The sequence below is a fragment of the Geotrypetes seraphini genome, chromosome 1 (genome assembly GCF_902459505.1).
Source record: "Geotrypetes seraphini chromosome 1, aGeoSer1.1, whole genome shotgun sequence".
Classification (NCBI taxonomy): Eukaryota; Metazoa; Chordata; class Amphibia; order Gymnophiona; family Dermophiidae; genus Geotrypetes; species Geotrypetes seraphini.
In genome coordinates this window covers 374,915,616-374,929,020 of record NC_047084.1, presented here as the reverse complement: position 1 = coordinate 374,929,020, position 13,405 = coordinate 374,915,616, and the positions used below count along the sequence as shown (strand labels likewise).

The window sequence follows — 13,405 nt, the reverse complement described above, 5'->3', positions numbered from 1 at the left end:
AATTTCAGCATTAGTGCTTTGATTTAATGCCCCAACCCCCAGACATAAGGGGGGGGGGAAAAAAGCAGCTGTGGAAGTAAAACAGTCTGCACCATCTTAAAAAAAAAAAATATATCCCCCAAACAGAGGAGTTCAATTTTTAGTACAGCTGATGCAGACTGAAGCTGATCCACTATTCAAGGGGGAAGGGATGCAAATAAATATTGTTCTAAAGCATACAGGAAAGCATTTTTGGAGTTTTACATATCAAAACTCATGCTGAGAAATGCTCTGACAAGAAATGCTAATTATATTGGGATAACCATCAATCAGAGTAAAACAGAAAGCAAAGGGGTGAAGGATGGGGATAAGAGTAACTATTCCAACCTAAGCCAAGTTAATATACCTACTATAGGTCAAAAACTTGGGCCACTTCATCCGCATTATGCTACCTTCCCCCCCACTTCAGGAAATGCACAATAGAATAGAGTAGACTTGTAATGAATAGTCCTTTTAAAATAAAGATTGAAGTTGCTTGTTCAGTTCACATGGCGATACAGCACAGTTACTTACCGTAACAGGTGTTATCCAGGGACAGCAGGCAGATATTCTTGACTGATGGGTGACGGCACCGACGGAGCCCCGGTACGGACAATTTTAGAGTGATTGCACTCTAAGAACTTTAGAAAGTTCTAGCTCGGCTGCACCGCGCACGCGCGAGTGCCTTCCCGCCCGACAGAGGCGCGCGGTCCCTCAGTTAGTATAAGCCAGCTAAGAAGCCAACCCGGGGAGGTGGGTGGGACGCAAGAATATCTGCCTGCTGTCCCTGGATAACACCTGTTACGGTAAGTAACTGTGCTTTATCCCAGGACAAGCAGGCAGCATATTCTTGACTGATGGGTGACCTCCAAGCTAACAAAAAGAGGGATGGAGGGAAGGTTGGCCATTAGGAAAACAAATTTTGCAAAACAGATTGGCCGAAGTGTCCATCCCGTCTGGAGAAAGCATCCAGACAATAATGAGATGTAAAAGTGTGAACTGAGGACCAAGTAGCAGCCTTGCAGATTTCCTCAATAGGAGTGGAACGGAGGAAAGCTACAGATGCTGCCATTGCTCTGACTCTATGGGCCGTGACAGAACCTTCCAGTGTCAGTCCGGTCTGAGCATAACAGAATGAAATGCACGCTGCCAGCCAATTAGACAACGTACGTTTAGAAACGGGACGTCCCAATTTATTTGGATCAAAGGACAGAAAAAGTTGGGGAACTGATCTGTGGGGTTTCGTACGCTCTAGATAGTAAGCCAGAGCCCTTTTACAATCCAAAGTATGTAGAGCTTGTTCTCCAGAATGAGAATGAGGTTTTGGAAAGAAAACAGGTAGAACAATGGATTGGTTGAGATGGAATTCAGAGACAACCTTAGGGAGAAACTTTGGATGTGTACGCAGAACCACCTTGTCGTGGTGAAAAACCGTAAAAGGTGGATCTGCAACCAGTGCATGAAGCTCACTGACCCTCCTGGCAGAGGTAAGAGCAATAAGGAAAAGCACTTTCCAAGTGAGAAACTTGAAAGGAGAGGTAGCCAAAGGTTCAAATGGAGGCTTCATTAAGGCAGAAAGAACCACATTGAGATCCCAGATAACAGGAGGGGCTTTAAGAGGTGGTTTCACATTGAAAAGCCCTCGCATGAACCTGGACACCAGGGGATGAGCTGAGAGAAGTTTTCCATGGACTGGCTCATGAAAAGCTGCAATGGCACTGAGGTGGACTCTGATGGAAGAGGACTTAAGGCCAGAGTCAGACAAAGAGAGCAAATAGTCCAACAACGTCTCCACTGCCAGGGAAGTGGGATCAAGATGATGAAGAAGACACCAGGAGGAAAATCTTGTCCACTTCTGATGGTAACATTGCCGAGTGGCTGGTTTCCTGGAGGCATCCAGAATGGAACGAACAGGCTGAGATAAAAGAGTATCATGAGATGTCAGCCCGAGAGATACCAAGCTGTCAGGTGTAGAGACTGGAGGTTGGGATGTAGAAGGGTTTCCTGCTGTTGCGTAAGCAGAGAAGGAAACAGAGGAAGAAGAAAAGGTTCCCTGGAACTGAGTTGAAGTAGAAGGGAGAACCAATGTTGCCTGGGCCACCTCGGAGCAATCAGAATCATTGTGGCTCGTTCCCTCTTGAGCTTGAATAAGGTTCTCAACATTAGAGGCAGAGGAGGGAAGGCGTACAGGAACAGATTCGACCAGTCGAGGAGAAAAGCATCCGCTGCCAGACGGTGAGGAGAGTAAAGTCTGGAGCAGAATAGGGGCAGCTGATGATTGTGAGGAGCTGCAAAGAGGTCTATCTGAGGAGTGCCCCATTGAGTGAAGATAGACTGCAGAGTTACAGGATCGAGTGTCCACTCGTGAGGCTGGAGAATTCTGCTGAGTTTGTCCGCTAAAGAATTCTGTGCTCCCTGAATGTAGATAGCTTTCAGGAAGAGATGGTGATCTATGGCCCAATTCCAGATCTTTTGGGCTTCTTGGCATAAAAGGCGAGAGCCTGTCCCACCCTGTTTGTTGATGTAGTACATCGCAACCTGATTGTCTGTGCACAATAGAAGGACCTGAGGAAAGAGAAGATGTTGGAAGGCCTTGAGGGCATAAAACATCGCTCTGAGTTCCAGGAAATTGATTTGATGCTTCTTTTCCTGGGCTGTCCAAAGACCTTGAGTCTGGAACTCGTTCAAGTGAGCTCCCCATGCATAAAGAGAGGCGTCGGTGGTGATGACTAGTTGATGAGGAGGCTGATGGAACAGAAGACCTCTGGATAGATTTGAGGATACCAACCACCATTGAAGAGACTGACGAAGAGATGATGTCACAGATATGTGTCGTGAGCAAGGATCCGTCGCTTGGGACCACTGAGTAGCAAGGGTCCATTGAGGAGTGCGCAGGTGAAGACGTGCGAGGGGCGTGACATGAACTGTAGATGCCATGTGCCCCAAGAGTATCATCATTTGCCTGGCTGAGATGGAAGGTAGTGAAAGCACCTTCTGACATAGAAACTGAAGGGTCTGAAGACGATTGGATGGTAGGAAAGCTCTCATGAGGAGTGTGTCCAGGATCGCTCCAATGAATTGAAGTCTCTGAGTGGGGATGAGATGAGATTTGGGTAGATTGATCTCGAACCCCAGAATTCGTAGAAACAAGATGGTTTGGTTGGTGGCCAGTAGAACTGCTTGAGCGGATGTGGCCTTGATTAACCAGTCGTCCAGGTAAGGAAAGACCTGGAGGTGGTGAGAGCGTAGGAATGCCGCTACCACAATGAGACACTTGGTGAAGACCCTTGGAGAGGAGGCAAGGCCGAAGGGCAGCACCTTGTATTGGTAATGACAATGATTGATCATGAAACGGAGATACTGTCTTGAGGTTACATGGATCGGTATATGAGTGTATGCCTCTTTGAGATCGAGGGAGCATAGCCAGTCGTTTTGATTGAGAAGAGGATAAAGGATGGCTAAAGAAAGCATCTTGAATTTTTCTTTTACCAGATGTTTGTTGAGATCGCGGAGATCCAAAATTGGTCTGAGATCTCCTGTTTTTTTGGGGACTAGAAAATAACGGGAGTAGAATCCCTGGCCTTTTTGATCTAGAGGAACTTCTTCTATAGCGTTTAGAAGAAGGAGGGATTGAACTTCCTGAATGAGGAGGGCAGATTGAGGACTGTTCAAAGCAGACTCTTTTGGCAGGTTTTGGGATGGAAGAGTCTGAAAGTTGAGAGAGTAGCCGTGGCGGATGATGTTGAGGACCCATTGGTCCGAAGTGATAACTTCCCACCGGCTGAGGAACAGAGAAAGTCGACCTCCTATAGGTTGAGGCAGGAGAGCAGGAATAGGAATACTGGCTATACTGTGGAGAATGAAGTCAAAAGGGCTGTGACTTCTGCTGAGGAGGTGGTTTCACAGGTTGCTGCTGTGGCTGCTGTCTGGGAGGCTGACGTTGTTGCTGCCTCTGACGCCTGGGTTGCTGAGCAGTGGTAGGTAATGGCCGAGCTGTGAAGCGGCGTTGATAGGCCGACTGCTGCCTATATGGTTTTGGCGGAGGAGGCTTCTTTTTATTTTTAAGCAGGGTATCCCAGCGTGTCTCATGAGCAGAGAGCTTTTGTGTGGTTGAGTCCATGGATTCCCCAAAGAGCTCATCCCCTAGGCACGGGGCGTTGGCTAACCGATCCTGATGATTAACATCAAGCTCGGATACCCGAAGCCAGGCCAGGCGACGCATAGCCACCGACATTGCTGTCGCTCTGGATGTAAGTTCAAAGGTGTCATATGGATCTAACCATGAACTTACGTAATTGAAAAAGAGACAAGCAGGTATGAAAAGTGTGATGTTTTCGTGAAGGAAGGTACTTTTCGAAAGAAGCCATGGTGGTAAGGAGATGCTTCAAATAAAAAAAAAAATGAAAAGCATAATTGCTAGCTCTATTTGCTAACATAGCATTTTGGTAGAGCCTCTTACCAAATTTATCCATGGCTCTACCCTCTCTGCCAGGAGGTACCGATGCATATACACTGGCTCCTGAAGATTTTTTTAAGGGTGGATTCGACAAGTAAGGATTCGTGTGGAAGTTGAGGTTTGTCGAACCCAGGAATGGGAATTACCTTATATAGAGAATACAGTTTACGTGGGGCCCCTGGGACAGTTAAAGGAGTCTCTAAATTCTTATAGAAAGTCTCCCTCAAGATGTCATGAAGAGGGAGTTTCAAAAATTCCTTTGGAGGCTGGTCAAAATCAAGGGCATCCAAAAAAGCTTTGGACTTTTTGGATTCAGCCTCCAAAGGAATGGACAAGGAGTCACACATCTCTTTCAAAAAGCAGGAGAAAGAGGAAGTGATCTGTTTGGAGGATGGGTCAGGGACAGCTGAATCCTCCTCCTCTGAGGAACATTCGCCTTCAGAAAGAAAGGGTTCCTCTGAGTCTCCCCACAGATCAGGATCCCTGACATGGGAAGCATGGTCCCGAGACTCAGGTGTCGATGATTGTAAGTGTCGGGTTTTGCGCACCGACTTACCCGACCTCATCGATATCGAGTCAGGAGATGTTATCGGTCGCACCGGTGCCGAAGTCTGTACCGATTGATGTTGAGCTCTCGGCTCCGGTGCAAGTCAAAAGTTTACGCGAGCGGGAAGGCAAAGAGAAAAAAGTTTCAACAGCCGTTGAAAAACGCGTCTTCTTAGCTCCGCGGAAACTAAGAAACTGAGGGACCCGCGCGCCTCTGTCGGGCGGGAAGGCACTCGCGCTCGTGCGCGGTGCGGCCCGAGCTAGAACTTTCTAAAGTTCTTAGAGTGCAATCACTCTAAAATTGTCTGTACCGGGGCTTCGTCGGTGCCGTCACCCATCAGTCAAGAATATGCTGCCTGCTTGTCCTGGGATAATTATGCATACAGAAAATAATCTTGTCTAAGCACTCCAGTATCTCCCTTAATGCAAGGTTCTGTGGGGCTACAAACAGGTTTGAGAGGAAAGTATAAATCTGTTACTGTATGGTCTGCTTTAGGATAGCTTGGTCCCTGGAGCCCCAGACCTGTAAAGGGCTTCTATGATTATGAATGCCCTAGTTTGATGCCTTAGGCCCCAAGGAGAAAGGGGAGGAGTTACAACACAGCAATACGACATGTGCTCTTATGACTTGCAGATAAGTATTTGATACCACAAAGAAATATGTGAAAGAAGCTCAGTTGACAAGCATAAAAAAGGTAACAAAATTCACTTGTATACCACAAATACCATTAAATTCTATGCGGTTGACAGAGATTAGCAATACAAATGAACGAACATCCAGTGTCTAACTGCCGAAAGATTCTATAAAAAGATGCACCTTTAAAGCACGTCAAAATTGTTGATATGAGTTTGAAAGTATAAATATGTGAGTCAGATCCCTAATTCATGAGGCTGCCTGAAAGGACAGCAATCATTCTTAGAATTTCTTATATTTGCATACCTTGGCAGAAGGAAACGAAAATAGTGAATAAGATTTTCTAGAATGTTTGAAATTTGTAATGAAAGATTCCTAGCTGCTACCCTGACATGGGATGACTACTTCCATTTGTTCTCGATTATGCCCACATTAACTTTATAGAACTATTCTTAGTTTTAGGATAGTGCAGAAAGCATAGTTACATACCATTAACAGTTGTTATCCAGGGACAGCAGGCAGCTATTCTCACATGTGGATAACATCATCCATGGACACGGATGCAGACAGCCTCGCAAGCAGTCTTGCTTGGAGAAACGTAGAAGTTTTGAGTCTGCTACACCGTGCATGCGCGAGTGCCTTCCCGCCCAGCACAGGGCGAGCCTCCTCAGTTCAGATAGCTAGCAGAGAAGCCAACCAGGGGAGGTGGGTGAGTTGCGGGAATAGCTGCCTGCTGTCCCAGGATAACAACTGTTACGGTAAGTAACTGCTTTATCCCAGGACAAGCAGGCAGCTATTCTCGCATATGGGTGACCTCCAAGCTAACCAGAAGGGGATGGTGGGAGTGTTGGCAACTTAGGAGAATAGATTTTGTAACACTCTCTGGCCAAAATGGACATCCCGTCTGGAGAAAACATCCAGATAATAGTGAGAAGTGAAAGTATGAACCAAGGACCAAGTGGCAGCTTTGCAAATTTCCTCAATAGAAGTGGATCTGAGGAAAGCTACCGAAGCTGCCATGGCTCTGACTTTGTGGGCTGTGATTAGACTCTGTAGATGCAGTACAGCCTGGGCATAGCAGAAAGATACTAGCAGCCATCCAGTTGGAGATGGTATGCTTAGAGATTGGAATCCCAACTTGTTTGGCTCGAAGGAGACAAAAAGTTGAGGAGCAGTTCTGTGTGGTTTGGTGCGTTCCAAGTAGAAGGCCAAAGCACGTTTACAGTCCAGTGTATGAAGAGCTTACTCTCCAGGATGAGAATGAGGTCTTGGAAAAAACACTGGAAGTACAATAGATTGGTTGAGATGAAATTCTGAAACCACTTTAGGTAAGAATTTAGGATGAGTACGGAGGACCACCTTGTCATGATGGACAACTGTGAAAGGTGGATCAGCAACTAATGCTTGCAGCTCACCAACTCTTCGAGCAGATATGAGGGCAATGAGAAATACCACTTTCCAAGTGAGATACTTCAGATGAGCCGTAGACATTGATTCAAATGGAGGCTTCATCAATTTAGCAAGAACATTGAGATCCCAAACCACTGGAGGCGGTTTGAGAGGAGATTTGACATTGGAAAAGTCCTTTCATGAATCTGGAAATCATGGGATGAGCGGAGAGGGGTTTCCCATCAATTGGCTGATGGAAAGCAGCAATTGCACGGAGATGGACTCAAATGGATGTAGATTCGAGGCCAGAAGTAGACAAGTGCAGAAGATAATCCAAGACAGAAGCCAAGTATTTATTTCGAGGCTCCATGTCATGAGATGCACCACGTAGAAAATCTAGTCCATTTTTGGTGGTAGCATTGTCTAGTGCCAGGTTTTCTAGAAGCCTCTAAAATGTCTCATACAGGTTGAGAAAACTGATGAGGAGTTATGTTGAGAGGTACCAAGCTGTCAGGTGGAGAGATTGCAGATTGGGATGAAGTAGAGATCCTTGACTATGTAAGCAGACGGAAAAACTGGTAGAGGGTATGACTCCCTGTTGCTGAGTTGAAGTAAAAGAGTACCAAGGTTGTCTCAGCCACCGAAGAGCTATCAGAATCAGGGTGGCATAATCTTTCTTCAAATTGACAAGAGTTTGAGAATGAGAGGGAATACATACAGGAAGAGATTTGTCCATTTTAGTAGAAAAGCATCTGCCTTGACGCGAGGATAATATATCCTGAAGCAGAACTGAGGCAGTTTGTGGTTGTGGGGAGATGCAAAGAGATCGATCTGAGGAGTTCCCCACTGAGAAAAAATGTGATGAAGAGGTGAGGAATTGAGTGTCCATTTGTGAGGTTGCAGAAGACAACTCAAATTTGTCTGCCAGTTTTTCACCCCTTGAATGTAAACAGCTTTCAGGAAGGTGTTGTGGAGGATTGTCCAGTCCCAAACCTTCAGAGCTTCTTGACAAAGGGAGAGAGATCCCGTTCCTCCCTGCTGTTGACATAGTACATGGTGACTGTTGTCCGTTCAGATGAGGACTATCTGGTCATGAAAAAGGTGTTAAAAAGTTTTCAGAGCATTGAAGATCGCTCTGAGTTCCAACAGATTGATATGACACTGACTATCCATGCTGGATCAGTGGCCTAGAGTACAGAGACCGTCGAGATGAGCCCCCCAATCCGTTATTCGACCTATTCTTAAAGATAAAAATGCTAATCATGATGATTTGTCTAATTTTAGACCAATATCCAACATTCCATTTTTAGCAAAGTTAACAGAAAAAATCGTCTTTAAGCAAATTTCAGAGTTTGTTGAGCAAACAAATGTGTTACATCCTAATCAAACCGGTTTTAGACAACACCATAGTACAGAACATTCACTAATTGGTATGACAACTTCAATTCAATATTTCTTGGATCATCATCAATCGGTGCTTTTAACATCTCTTGATCTCTCAGCAGCGTTTGATACGATTGATCACCAATTACTCCTTACTAGACTTCAATCTATTGGGGTTACAGATGATGTTCTAGCATGGTTTACATCGTACTTCAGTAATCGCACTTCTACAGTAATCTTTAATGATTCTTCTTCTTCAATTTCACAAACATCATATGGGGTTCCTCAAGGATCAATTCTTTCACCTTTACTTTTTAATATATTCTTGGCACCTCTTTTGACATTATGTCAATCTATAGGATTTCATGTTTTTGCCTATGCCGATGATATTCAATTATTGTACCCCCTAAATAATAACAACATAAATGAAATTTTGACAATTAATGAGAAACTGGAGCAAATTCATCATTGGCTGGACAAAAACAGGTTGGCTCTCAATATCAAAAAAACAAACATCATGCTGTTTCCTTGGAAGGAAAACTTTTCTTTAGTTACTCCTATTATGATTCAAAATATTCCTCTTCAATTAGTTAATACTAAAATTCTAGGAGTAATTTTTGATAATAAACTCAATTATCATGATCATATTAGTAGTATTGTTAAAACCACCTTCTATAGATTGCGGAAAATTCGATCCATTTCTAAATTCCTCTGTCCTAGAGCACTTAATATTCTTATTCACTCTCTGGTGATGTCTAAAATCGATTACTGCAATTCATTATTTACAGGAATTACGTTACAAGAAATTAAGCGTTTACAAATTATTCAAAATGCTTCCATTAAATTAATAACAAAATCTAAAAAATTCGATCATGTGACACCACTCCTTAAAAAGGCTCATTGGCTGCCAGTCATACACAGAATTACACACAAATTATGTACTATTATCTTTAAAACATTAGAAAATAAGACTCCAGCATTTTTATTCAGACTACTTATCCCATATTCTATTAAAAGAACTTTAAGATCTAGTGAACGGAACCTTTTATCAATTCCTACGTTAAAAGTAATTAATACAAGAAGACAATTTATCTTTTCATGTACAGCTCCCCAGGTCTGGAATGCGCTTCCCATGTTTTTACGGGAGGAGAAAGTGTTTGGGAAATTTAAAAGCGAATTAAAAACTTTTTTGTTTAAAGACGCATTTGCAAATTAATTAAATTTTATTACACAGTGTTACTCTAGTTAATTATTTTTTACCCATTTTTTAATCTCCTTATGTGTTCTCCCTGTAAGTTCTTTCTTTACTATAAAAAAATGTATTTCTTTCCCTCTTACCCTTTGTTTACGTTATAATTGAAATTGTATGTAATGTTGTTGTTTCCTTATATGTATATTTTATTGTACATCGCTTAGAAATCTGATTAAGCGATTTAACAAGCAACCTAATAAACTTGAAACTTGAAACATAGGTCGAAGAATCTGTCGCGAGGACCTTCGATGAGGTGGTATCTGAAACAGTAATCTTCTGGAGAGATTAGAAGAGAGCATCCACCAGCGGAGAGACGAAGGAGTGACTGTCGAGACAGTGGATCGCAAGCCTGTGTCCACTGAGATGCCAGTGTCTACTGAGGAATTCAGAGGTGAAGTTTGTCAAAAGGAGTCATGTGTACTGTGGAGGCCATGTGACCTAGTAGTACCATCATGTGTCTTGCTGAGAGTGAAGAGCAGGAAGACACTTTGTGACAGAGCTGAAGAGCATCCAAACGTTGTTGAGAAAGGAATGCTCTGCAGCTCCGATGAACTGTATATTTTAAGAGGGCTGAAGTTGGGACTTGGGAAAGTTGATTTTGAATCCCAAGCTTTGTAGAAACCACGTAGTCCGTTGGGTCGCTACAATAACCCCCCTGAGATGTTGAATCTTTGATGAGCCAATCGTCTAGGTAGGGAAACACCTGAAGACCATGGTTCCTTAGAGCTGCTGCTACCACCACTAGGCACTTGGTAAACACTGGGAGATGATGCAGGCCAAAGGGTAGCACTCTGTATTGAAAATGCAGATTCCCCACCCGAAATCTGAGGTACTGACAGGAGGCCAGAGGAATGGGGATGCTAGTGTAACCTTCTTGAGATCTAGAGAACATAACCAATAGTTCTGATCTAGAAGGGGATTAAAGGGACACCGGAGACAGCATACAAAATTTTTCTTTGACTAAAAATTTGAGCCCTGAGATTCAGAATGGGTCACAGATTACATGTCTTCTTTGGAACTAGGAAGTAACAGGAGTAAAAACTCCTGCTCTGCTATGCCATCGAGGAAGTTCCATTGGAAAAGAGATGAAGCAGAACTTGAGCTTCCTGAAGAAGAATGGTGGTCTGGGATGGATTGGAAGGATACTCTCTTGAAGGAAGCTCTGGTGGAATCTGATAGAAATGGAGAGTATCCTTCCCTGATTATCTACAACACCCAGGTCGGATGTAATGATATCCCATCGATGGTAAAAATGATGGCGACAATCTCCTATGGGGGGAAGGGAGGATAGAGGCAGAACGATGGAGGTTATGCTCTGTATGAGAGTCAAAAAGGCTGAGCAGCTTTAGGTGCAGCAGAAGGTTGAGGTTTCTGTTGCTTCTGCTGTTGTTTCTTGGCGGGTGCTCGAGTATAAGGAGCCACCCTAGGAGGATAATGCCTCTGGAAAGTTGGAAGAGGTCGAGAAGGCTTTGCAGGAGCTGGCTTAAGCTTTGGTCTGACAATGTAAGCAAAAGATTTTTCAGGCTCAGACAACTTCTTGGTGGCAGCCTCTATGGACTCAAAGAGATCATTGCCTTCACAAGGAATATTACAGACAATCCTGAAGATTAGGGCCCATATCAATGGGTGAAGCCAGGCCAGGCAGCGCATCGCTACTGAGAAAGCAATGATACTGGAAGAAAGTTCAAAGGCATCATAAGATGACTGGAGAAGATGTAGTCGGAGTTGTGTCAAGGTAGCACTGAGCTCCAGAAACTCCACATGTCTATGTTCATCCAAGTTCTTCAAAAACTTGGAAGATGGTCAATCAAAAACTTCAAATAAATCGCAGATGAAATTCTAATTTAGGACTCGAGGCCATCATGGAATTCTGGTATAGGCAAAGGCCAAACTTGTCCATGGTCTTTCCCTCTCTTCCAGGAAGTACTGTGGCATAGACTCTGGAAGGATGGGTCCTCTTTAATGAAGATTCCACAAGAAGGGATTGGCAAGATAACTGAATTCTCAAATCCCTTGCAATGTAGTGTTCTATACCTCGATTTCAATTTACCTGGAACAGCAGGTATAGTATACGGAGTCTCTAGATTTCTTTTGAAAGTTTGAGACAAGCCTATTAAGGAGGAAGCTTGAAGGACTCCACAGGAGGCTGAGGCAGATGCATTTCCTCTAAATACTCCTTAGAATATTTAGAACCAGTGTCCAATTTAATTTTCAGGTCATAAGCCATTTGATGAAGAAAGGAAGAAAAAGATAATTGGTCTGCTAGAGCCTGGCCTCGAGAAGGACTCGATGATCTTGACGCGCTTCGAGTGGAGAAGGAAGGTGAAGCTGCTCTAGAGTACTGGTAACCCAAAGAATACACAGACTTGGAGGAGGCATTAGAATCAGCTGAGTCCTTGGGGTCTAGAAGTGGAGACCTCGGTCGAGGGGTTGGAGGCCTTAAAGAGCTGGAAGGTCTAAACTGAGGCCTGGATGAGGAAGGCTTTTCTGCAGAAGACCTGTGCCTCAATGATGGCCTCGATCTATGATGAATGCGCTGTCTGAAAGTAGGTCTCTGTTGAGATCGAGGAAAGGTTGCCCTATGCCTGGAGATGGGCAATGCTGCTGGTGAATGAATAGGGCTAGAAGCTGTAGATTGAAACCCCGTAGACTCGGCTCCTTGCATGGAGTGTGTAGATTCCAGCCCAGACACTCGCAAAGACTCGGCTCCTTGCATAGTGTGTAGACACAGCTCGAGGCACAGGCAGGGACTCAACCTCATGGGAGACTGCCGATTGCCTAGGCTGGACTGCAGGATACAGAGTCGAGGCAGGCATGTATTTGGTCAGTAACTGTGGAGGAGTGTGTGGCGCAGTGGTTGGATCTACAGCCTCAGCACCCTGGGGTTGTGGGTTCAAACCCCGCACTGCTCCTTGTGACCCTGGGCAAGTCACTTAATCCTCCATAGCCCCAGGTACGTTAGAAAGATTGTGAGCCCACCGGGACAGAGAGGGAAAAATGATTGAGTACCTGATTGTAAAAACCGCTTAGATAACCTTGATAGGCGGTATATAAAATCCTAATAAACTTGAAACTTGAAACTCTAATATGGTTTGGAGAGAAGCTTGCAATTGTGGATCCGAGTCTTAAACTGGACCACTTGCTGAGGCTATAGGCTCCGAAGTGCTTTGGCTTGGACTGATGCTTGGATAACTTGAGGACCACCGCAGGAACCTTCTGCTTAGGTATCTGACCTGAGGGAAGCTCAGGGGAAGATAAAGCAGGTGTACTAGAGGCTAAAGATGAGGAAGGTCTTATGAGACTCGAGGTCGGAGTCTAAGCAGGAGGACCGAGTCAGGACCTGAGGTAGAGGGTGTAGCCGAAGAGTCCATTCTTAACAGCTTTTCCATTTGAACTCGACGACGTTTAAGGGTTCGAGGTTGAATAGTAGCACAGCGCGGGCACGACTTTGGATTATGTCAGAACTGAGCCACTTAAGGCACCAGCGGTGTGGGTCCGTGAGGGAATCGCACGCTGGCACTGGCTACACTTCTTGAAGCCCATTGCTGGCAGGGACATAGAAAGGAAGATAGCCGCTGCAATGTCTAAGCCCGCAGGCTGTGGGCGAGTGACCTGCCCTGTCTTTTTTTTTTTTTTTAAACAGAAAATAAAGAAATAAACACAGCGATTTGCAAAAGAACTTAAGACAAACTATGGTGAAGAGAAGGCACAAAACGACAAAGTTTCA

The 13,405-nt window shown here is 44.4% G+C and overlaps 1 protein-coding gene across 1 annotated transcript in view; it reads right to left on the bottom strand.

Annotated features, from left to right (window-relative positions):
• Nucleotides 1–13,405, bottom strand: part of LOC117346133 (low-density lipoprotein receptor-related protein 2-like) — a 266,925-nt gene that overhangs the window by 69,326 nt on the left and 184,194 nt on the right. The gene's annotated exons all lie outside the window — the stretch shown is intronic.